Source organism: Lactuca sativa, chromosome 3, assembly GCF_002870075.4.
Source record: "Lactuca sativa cultivar Salinas chromosome 3, Lsat_Salinas_v11, whole genome shotgun sequence".
Lineage (NCBI taxonomy): Eukaryota > Viridiplantae > Streptophyta > Magnoliopsida > Asterales > Asteraceae > Lactuca > Lactuca sativa.
The window spans coordinates 105,496,269-105,506,963 of record NC_056625.2 but is presented as its reverse complement, the minus strand read 5'-3'; positions in this window follow the sequence as shown (position 1 = coordinate 105,506,963).

Genomic DNA, 10,695 nt, shown 5'->3' with positions numbered 1-10,695 from the left:
CCAAGGCTTGCCCACCAACGTTTTCTTCTTGCAAACACACCAAAAAGGCCACCAAAGTCACTTTCAATCTCAAGGATCACACTCTCAAAGGGGACTAGGGTTTTTAGGGACATTCAAAGGCAGCGGAGGCTGATAAGAGTGAGGGTCCAAGATCATAAGTGAGCTTAAATAGGGCTCTGCCCTAAAATTAGGGTTTTAGAGAATGGCTACGTACGCCCCGCGTACATGGATCAAGGTCCCGACTCCGCATGCCCTTGTACGCTAAGCGTACATAGAGATATGCCAACGTATGAAGGAACTCTTTTTGCAATAAAATCAACAAACCAAGGACTAAAAGGGACATACTAGAATCCAATTGTTACACCACGCAAAGGAATGGGAACCAAATCAGCCATATATTGCTCCTTGAATAATTGAAGAGTGCAACCCCAAAGAACCCTCGCAACCCGAACATATCTATCATCTGCAATCTTGACATCTAGAGGACAATCCAACTCCCTAGGAGCTCCAAAAAAACTCTTGCTAAGCGGAAGTGATACAAAGGATCGGGTAGCCCCCGAATCAAACAATACCAAAGTAGACATAACGTTCACAAGGAACAATCCTAAAATAAAACACATAAATATAAGCATCAATTTAATATAAATAAAGAGATAAGGAGAAGATATATACCCATCACCACATCTGGTGTCGTGCGAGCCTTCTCGGCCATTAACTGAAAAGCCCTGCTCTTAACCACAGGTGCATCTGCCCGACCCTGGTGGCCATCAGTAATCCGAAGAGTTGTAGGATCGGGTGCTGACATCGATCCCGCTGCAGCCAAAATCTCACAATGGGCCTTCTTGTGGCCCCTCTGATTGCATTGAAAGCAAATCAGATCAGATATCATGGTCGTGGTGGTGGTAGCAATGTAATCCCTACTAATATGACGAGTTCGACCGCACTTAAAGCAGCTAGAACCACTCACCATGCACACCCCATCGTGCATCCTACCGCACTTGCCACAACGGCCCAAACCCTGATAGCCCTTTCCTCTCACATCAATAACCTTGGGCCTTTTTCCTAAACCCGCCGATACATGAGCCTTATCCGACTTCCTGTTCCTATCCATCTTGAGATTATTCTCTCTCTCTCTCTCTCTCTCTCTCCTTAGCCATCCCTATTATATCCTCCAATGTCTTGCAGCTAGATCGACTCACAAACTTCCAAATGTCACTCCTCAATATCTCATGATACTGAGCCTTCTTCATCTCCTCATCCGCCACATAGTGCGGAACCAAAAGTTCCCTCTCTCGAAACATCACGGTGATCTCAGCCACCGTCTTAGTAATCTGGCAGAGATCTTGAAACTCTTGCGCCAACTGTTACACCTCAATCATCGTTGCGAACTCAGCCTTGAACCTGGTCACAAAATCATCCCAGGCCATCGAATCAACCGCAACATCACCAACTGTACACCCGACCTCCTCCCACCAATCCCATGCCCTGTCCTTCAGAAGACAGGAGGCAAGTCTGACATTTACCTCCTCGGGGAAACTGCTGGTGTGGAAGGCGTTAGAAAAATCTGCTAACCACCTCCTGCTCGCTATCGGGTCCTTCGCCCCATGATATTCCGGAGATCCCCATGCCTGAAACTCCCTGAAGGTCAAAGAACGTGCTCCCACCAAAGCTACCATCTCAGAACGAAAACGAGCTCAACCGCTCATCTAGAATCTCTAGAATATCCTCCTTGATTGTACCAAATATCACACGAGTCTGCTCAAGAATGCAACACATAATCTCAGATCAAATAAACTCCCTCGTTTGATCATACAACTGCCCGACTCTAGAACCTGAACCCGAGCCATCTCTAGCACCAGAACTGCCAACACGTCTGCCTCGCAATGTCACCATACTGAAAATAGACCATATGAATCATCAGAATAAGAATCAGAATCGAGGGATCAAAAACTATTCAAGCTTCCTTGTTTAATCGCAACTCTCCTTAAATTGAGTATGGATCATTTGCTTCCACTAGTACGGTGTAACACCAAAATTTTGATTTAAATTCGCTTATTTCTTTAACACTTTTCATAAAAATCTCATTTTTATTTAAATTACAAATCATGACTCTTTTGTTCAATCAATTAATAAACCAGGATCCTCTAAAACAAACGCTTCCTCTGGTGTGTACAATCGAGTCGGTGTCGTCCCGTGATCCTGAGAAAACCTGAAACATATAACACAACACTCTGTAAGCACGAAGCTTAGTGAGTTCCCCAAAATACCGCATACAACACATACGCCACTCGAGGCTATAGCACGACCCTCCGGTCGTTGTGTCTCAGCGGGACCCTCCAGTCCCGTAGCTCGTCGGACCCTTTGGTCCGGTCATAGCTTGTTGGGACCTCTGGCCTGGTCTGTATCGTTGGACCCTCCGGTCCGGTCTGTATCGTTGGACCCTCCGGTCCGGTCTCTATCGTTGGACCCTCCGATCCGGTCTATAAAATTATACAACATATATATATCACATGGCACATAATCTCATACGTAGCACATAAGACCCTTTGGTCAACACATAATACCACTCTAGGTAACTTATAGTGAGAAGACTCACCTCAAACGAAGTCGGATGAACTCTCGTGCTCAACGTCCCGACCTGGCCTCCTCCTATTATTCAAATAACATCCCCGATCAACACTCTCTCATTGTCTCAGCTCTAAAGATTGGGTAGAAGACCATTCTACCCTTCCCTAAACTCTCTTAAGTCAGTCTTGACCAAAACCTTAAAGTCAACGAAAGTCAACGGTCAAACTTTGACCCGACTCGTCGAGTGCACATGGGCGAATCGGCGAGTCCACACGTGTCCACGAAATCCTCCTTCTAGCTTCGCTTGAAATGTCGAGCCAACCCCTTGCTCGACGAGTTACACCTGGTATGAATCGCGGGGCAACCCCGACTCGACTCGTCGAGTCCTCTCATGAACTCGACGAGTTGCTACCATGACAACACTCATATGGACTTCTGAGGTCAGATCCGTTCCTCTAATCCATAGATCTGACTTCCCTATGACCAATAACCACGAAAAGGTCGAATCTTGGTACACATGCAAGGCTCTCTATGCTTATTTTGGTGAAATCCTTCATATCATGACAACCCTAGCTCATAACTCCAAGGAAAAGGCATAAAGCAGAATGGAAGGGACTCTCTGGACCTCTTAAGGTCCAGATCTTGGAATCATTTCACCATGGGACCTCTCATACTATAGATTCAAGCTAAAAAAGAATGAAGAAACCCTAGATTCATGAAATCAAACGAATATGGACATGAATCCTTACCTCTCATAGCAGCTCTAAACGAAATGATGGAAGATTTGAGTCCCACAAGACAGCCCAACTCGAAATCCTTCCTTACCTTTGCTAAGACACCCCAAAGGATGATGAATTAGCCCTCCTCATGCACCACAAGCTTCCTCTCTGCTCTCTATGGTTTCTTAGGGTGTAGTGGCCGCAAATGAAGGCCATAAGGACCTTTAAATAGGTCCCAAACCCGAGAAATTAGGGTTTCTCTACCCAGCACCTACTCGGAGAGTTCCTCCCCTGACTCTTCGATTCCACTCACTAAATCCGCGTGAGAAACCCGACTCAACTCGGCGAGTTGGATCCTCAACTCATCGAGTCTCTCCTTTAATCAAAATATTAAACTACACAACAATAACCCTGAAAATCCGGATGTTACAATTCTACCCCACTTGAATTAAATTTCGCCCTCGAAATCATTCCTTAACCACACATAGATTTAATCATTAACCTGAAAGGCACTACCGAAAAGTTCTTCATACCACACTGATATCTTTCTCTATTGACATCCGTGTAACGCCCATGTTTCTAGGCTAGGCATTAATATTGACATAATGGTCTAGGTTAACCTTTGTAACTCATTTAGAAGAAATGAAAAGGAATTATGTGAATTTTATGTGAATTATGTGTTTTATGCTTAATTATTAGGGTTTAATTAATTAAAAATAAAAATAAGCGTCAAAATTAAAGTGTGAGATAAGCCCAATATCTTTACATAAAGTTGTAGTGGTCGAAACAAGGATTTCGGGGATATAAAGAATACCAAAATCCGAGTTATAACGAAGAAGTTATGACCTATTGAAGTTTCGCGACAAAACCGGTACGGTGCTGAATGTCATAAAAAGTGAGTTTTTGATAAACTACTTTTTAGCCTTAGTAATCTAAACGAAAGTCGTAGTATTCGTTAAACCGAGAAGTTCGATAAAAAGAACGCCCAAATCTGACTTCGTATGAGGAAGTTATGATTTTTCGAAGTTTCAGCGTAGCAGTAGACAGCTAAAAACTCGAATTTTAGATCGAGCGATTTTTAACCGACACAACCTAAACGAGAATTGAAGGTCTCGTCATTAGGAGCACAACGGTAAAAAGTCTGACAAAAACGGACGTCGGATGAAGAAGTTATGAATTTTTAACGAATTTCCTATCCCGGTCTGTTAAGAATAATAATATAAAATTTAAATTCAAAATTAGCCGACGAAGTCTAAACGGAAGTTGTAGATCGTAATTTTAGCTACGCGTGCATATAAAGAACGTCAAAAACGGAACTCGTATGCGAAAGTTATGGATTTTAGAAGTTTTGGCACGAAAACCGAGAAATTTCGCATAGTCACACACACAATTGCCACGTCACCCTCGCTTAGAATGTGACACGTGTCCTGCTGAGTCACCTGGCTGCTGAGTCACCGAGGCTGCTGAGTCATGTGAGCCACGTGTCCTCTTCTGATTCGACCGAGGAGGAGACCCAATCCGAAGCAGCCAGCTCCCCAGCCGAAGCTTCGCCCAGCTGCCGCGTGTGTCCGAGCCTCGTATAGCCTAGCTCCGAGTCTCGTAGGTGCGCCAGCAAGCCACGGTTCACTTAGAAGCCGCCAGCGAGCCCTCGCATGTGCGAGCCAGGTGCGAGCCATGCGAGCCATGTGCGAAGCCACCCCCTGCAAGCCGTCGGATCTCCGAAGCGTGCCATCTTCTCAACCGTTGGATCAAACTTCGGACCCTATAAATAGAAAGGTACCTGCGAGGGTTCCCGGTTACTTTTGGAATTTTGCCACTTTTAGCCCCTTTCTCCATATTTCCTTCATCTTAACATCCCGCAAAGCCCCGGTATCGATTGTAAAGCCCGGAATACCCCACGAAGTGCCCGAGAAGCCCGGAAAATTTATCTTTTCGGTTTCAAAGCCCGACCTTTCGCAGAGCCCGGTTTCTCAATAAAACTCCCGGTTTTATTAGAAACGATCGTTTTAGGAAACGAATTGCTGCCCGATTTTCACCAAAATAAGTGAGTGTGTAGTTACTTTCAATTTACACATAGATATGAAGTATTTACCTTGAAATACGTGTTATGTGTAAATATATTAATTGTTTGACTGAGGTGACTGTTGAATTGATGTTTTATACAAGTTTTAAACTGTATATGCTTTTTATCTACAAAATATGTTGGGTAGAACATGGGTAGATGAAATAGTGGGTATGATGAAAGGTGAGTTGGATAAAGGAGATGATCAATAATATTGATCATGAGTTGAGGGTGAGTGGTGAAAATTTGAGAGAATCACTTACCCAAATTGTTGGCCCCCGTCATTCAGCAGAGTATGGATGACAACCATGGACTATTCTAGACAGTCTATGGAACACTAGCAGGCTCGCAACCTGTAGGTGTAATGAACTATATGTTCATTTGTTGTACTCTAAAACCCATTGACATGTATTGCAGGAGAGAACACCTGTAAATAATATTGTCGATAAATGAGAGCTATGGACTTAGCACATGTTGAATAAACTTTGGCAGCTATGGAATTAGTGCTCGTTGTATAAACCCCGGTCACGCGGTGACTTTGTGTCTATTCCTTAGGATGAATCCTTAAGAAGGAGTGATAGTTGATTCTTAGGGTAAACCCTTAAGAAATAAATAAAATAATGGGGTTTGGGGTAGTTAGGTTGATTGATTGATGTATAAACATAATAAATTTATGTATTGTGGGTTGAAAACCCTATATGCTCACCAGGCTTCCAAGCCTGACCCACTCAGCTGTTTATATTACAGGTAGAGGACCCCGAGCATAGTCGGATGATGATGATGAGTGAATTTTGGATTATAGGCCAGTAGTTACAAATAATTGTCGTAAGGCTTATAATGTCTTGTTTATGCTTTTGATCTGTATTGGAACATGACATCCCGAGGTTTTGATATAAAAAGAAATGATATATTTCTTAAAGAAAGGTTTTGATAAACTTTTATCATATTTTGTTTTGGGGACCAACTCCGCAACATCTTTTATAAAGATTTCTCTGATTTGATTTTTAAAAAGCATAAATTAAATCGGTCTTTTCTGGCCGAGAAATTTGGGGATGTCACAATCCAAAACCACATAGAACCTCCAAAACCAGAGTTTAAACCAACTCTTTCGCCGCTAAAAATACCCCTTCCCAATAACCGGAAACTCTAGTGGCCTGATCCGCCGCCAGACCGCCTACTTGAGCGATCACCATGATTTTTTCTCCTCGAATATCAACCCAGTTTCCTCACTGGCTCTCTAATTCGCATAAGACCACGTCCAACAACCGACTATCTCTCCTCCAAGCCGATCATGCAAAACATATGAATCACGCCGCACGAATAAATAGGTTCACACTCCACCGGGGCACATCTACTAGACTACTATCAGAAACCCTCCGAGGAAAGAATCCTCTACACTCTGTCCTTAGACACAAAAGCATAACCATGCTCGCTCAGAAGTGTCCTCAAACATCCCATTCATAAGCCTCAGCTCCAAATTCCATATCTCTTTTTAACGTCACACGAGGTCTGACCGTCGTCTATCCGCATAACTCTTCTGACGGCTCTGGGCCGTCAGCAACCTCTGTCTGACCTGCTGAATTTGCTTAGTCGTCTGAAGCACCATCTCTGTACTACCCATCACACGCTGCCCTACCTCTCCCCAGCAAATGGGAGTCCGAAACCTCCTCCCATACAACAGCTCAAAGGGTGGCATACCAATGCTCAAATGATGGTTGTTATAATAGGAAAAGTCAGCCAAGGGTAAGTACATGTCCCAACTCCCTCCGAAATCCAATACACATGCCCGAAGCATGTCTTGAGCGTCTGAATCGTCCACTCACTCTGCCCGGCTCTCCGCAGAAGAGCTTCCACTGACTTCCCCTTCGCATCAACTATCTCGGCCCTGTGACACACAAGTCACAAAATTCTCAAATGAAAACTACAATCCAACCGGAAATCGACTTAGCCCTCACAGAGACGGAGACCCCAGTCTCGCCCCTGGTTCAACCACCAGGCTCCAAAAACTCAATACTAAGGCTACTCAAGCCTAAAACTCTTCTGCATCATACACTGATCGGAGAACACTCCAACATCACACTCTCTTGCCGTCTAGTTAGTACTATGGTTCCCTGTAACATCACGACAGCCTCTGACTAGTGAGTACTACGGCTCCCCGTAGCACCACAACACCAACTGACTAGTGAGTACTACGGCTCCCCGTAGTACCACGACTCCCTCTCTCTTACTTGTGAGTACTACGGATCCCCGTAGCATCACAACACCCTTTGACTAGTGAATACTACGGCTCCCCATAGCTTCACCCCATACTCTCATTCTCATCACAACGCCACACTACATCCACTAACTCATGCTCCATAGACTATCATAGATAGCTACACACACTTGTCCCACATATGCATCCCAGACTCTGGCGGCAACCGCCATAAGAAAATACCTACCTCTGCGGAGATCCACTTTCTTAAATAATCCCTCTTGATGTCAATACCCGAAGGGCTCCCACTGGAACCCTAGATACATGATACACCACTAGTAGTCTCAAACTCAAGATTCTAAATAACTCCGAAATCGGGACATTATACCCGGGTACCACGGAACACCATTACGGAACATCATGATGTCCTGCCTCAACCACTGATCTCCTACTCCCAGCACCATACAGATACAACAATACATTTCCTCTGATCCCCATAAATAATTTTTCATTTTATCCAATGCGCAATTTCAGTGTATCCAAACACTCAATTGGAATACAAAGAAAGCGCTAACGCTTCAGAACACGTTGATGATCCTCCGAAACCCTTTACCCTACTGATCAAAATCCAAGCAAGAATACACATACCGGACCGGGAGTTGGCTGCTCGATAATCTTCTATCCACCCCAAAAAGGGGCATATACAATCCATACTTCGACCCAGAAGTTCTCAACTGCCCATACCGTCATTACGAGTCTTCCACTTGAAACAGCCCTGACCACCACCAGATTCCTGACAATTGGCCACCTGTCGTGGAGAAACCCCTCCTTTCTTAGACATATACCACATGCATTATCTCGCTCTGCACCTTTCCTTGATCACCAATGACCCTGGTCTCATGAATTCGAGCCGCAGGTTTCTGTATCCAACCCCTAACCGCTCCTGCACAAATCTATGGTTCCCTCAATAAAATACCTGGTTCTCCCCCACTTAGGGTTCGAACCATCACCAATTGATGCGTCAACACTCTACCCCACAGGCGGTTTCTTCTAGAAACATCGCACCCACGCTTGGAAGGTGGCACACAACGCCCCATGATCTCCCCACGTAGAGATCAAGAAACCTCAAATACCCTAAATCTCCAAAGAAATCCTCAGGAACTTTTCATCACGACTGCCTCTAACCATTTGAAGTCTCATACCATCCCAATACTGGACATCCTAACTGTTCAGTACTATCACTGAATCTTAGACTGAAACAACAAAAAAAATCATCATACTCCTCATCCTCGACTTCTCAACCCCCGTTACAACACGTGAATCATCACGAGAATAGGGACTCCACTACCATACTCAATGCCCATCATAGACAGAAGAGCCACTGCTCTGATATACTCGACTGGATTACCCGTTGATACTGCTACCACACGCCCTACTATACTCAATTAGGGTGTAATGTGGTCCTTGACCATCTCAGTTCCCACTGACTACCTGCTCATGGTAGATCATTTCCTCGTGGCAGACATGCTGCTTGATACTCTGGTGGGAAAATCGTAATCATTGTCAACCCATAGGGTTTACTCCTAAACCCTAAACTGAAATCTCACGCCTCTCCTACTACCCGTAGGAAACATAAATAGCACCCAACAAGTCACAGAAGGTGACATCTCCTCCATCGGCTGATTGGTCACTCAGACCGCAATCCCCCATAAAAGCCTTCTCTACTAATCCCTGAGTCTTGCGACTACATCTGACATCTTACCAAGGTACTCTGAATTGCTCTCGACCTCCATCTGAAGGGATCCCTTTTCGAAATCAATCATGGCCCTTAGGCCTAAAACCCCATCGCGTCCAAACTCCACCAATCAATCCTGATCGGACAACCGAGGAATCACAAGCATCATTTGCTAAGAACTATGGTACTCATCCCCTGACATCTCTTCTTAATCTGCTACAATGCATGGCACCCGAACTATACCATCACCCCTTAGTCTGCTAAGATGCATGGTACTCGAACCATGGCATCACTTCCTAATCTGCTCCGATGTATGGTACTCGAACCATGGCATCACTTCCCAATCTGCTACTTAGAACCTTCAGAATACTCCCTGTTTTGAGTATGGGTCCTCTGCTTTTGGTAGTACGGGCCCATACTACCTGCCACATCTACCCATACTTTCCACACGGACCATTCCAGAGCTCCTAAGTAGCTGCTTAACCTTCTCGTTCACTAATTCCGCCACGTGTGCTCGCTCCTCAGCGAAATTGATAGTTAGTTTTGTTTACTTCGTTTTATAGTTTATTTTAGCATATTTCATTCATAATTTAGATAATTTCCATGCATATTTTCCCTTTTGTTATTTTATGACTATTTCGGGTACTTTCGAATCTTGTGAGCATAATTGCAGGTTTTCGGGTCTAGCGGAGCGGGAGTGTTCGGGACGTATGGGAAGCGATGAGATTTGGTAGACAAAAATGATGTTAGGCTTGGTGATTGTGGAGATGATGCATGGAGCGAGCTTGATGGTTATTTGAGGGCTTGGAGAGAAATAAACTTTAAATTTGCAAGATGCGGGAGTTTATTCAAGCGTGCGTAGATTGTTAATCGGGAGAGTGCACGAGCTTTGGAGGATTTGGAGAGGTCAAATTGGGATTAAAATGAAGAAAAACTTGAAGAAAATGGGCTAGGAGGTGATTGGATTCGATCTAGGCTAAGTGGGCTAAGCTATGGAGGCCCAAAACCTCAAAGATGTTACATCCAGGGACCACCCGCGCAACATCACGCGGGTCGCGCAACCTCCTGCAGGGGCAGTTTCGGAAATTCTTCTTTTGAGCTATTTGAGGAAGGTTGGTGCCCATCTTTTGGAGACTCTTGGACATCCGACTTTTGGAGATTCTCTCTGGAGTTTTGAAGACTTCGGAAGGCCAAGAACACTTGAAGAACATCATATTTTTACCTCTTGATTCTTGCTTAATGTTTGGTACAATTTTCTCTAACTTTGTTTCTTTGAGTTTAGCCATGCTTGGCTAAACTAATCTTAATTGACTTTTGGTTAATCCTTTGAACTTTTGTTGAATGTTGAAGAATCCATGAACTTGTTCTTAAATCTTTATGGGAATGTTTTGTGTTTTAACATCTTATCACTACTTGT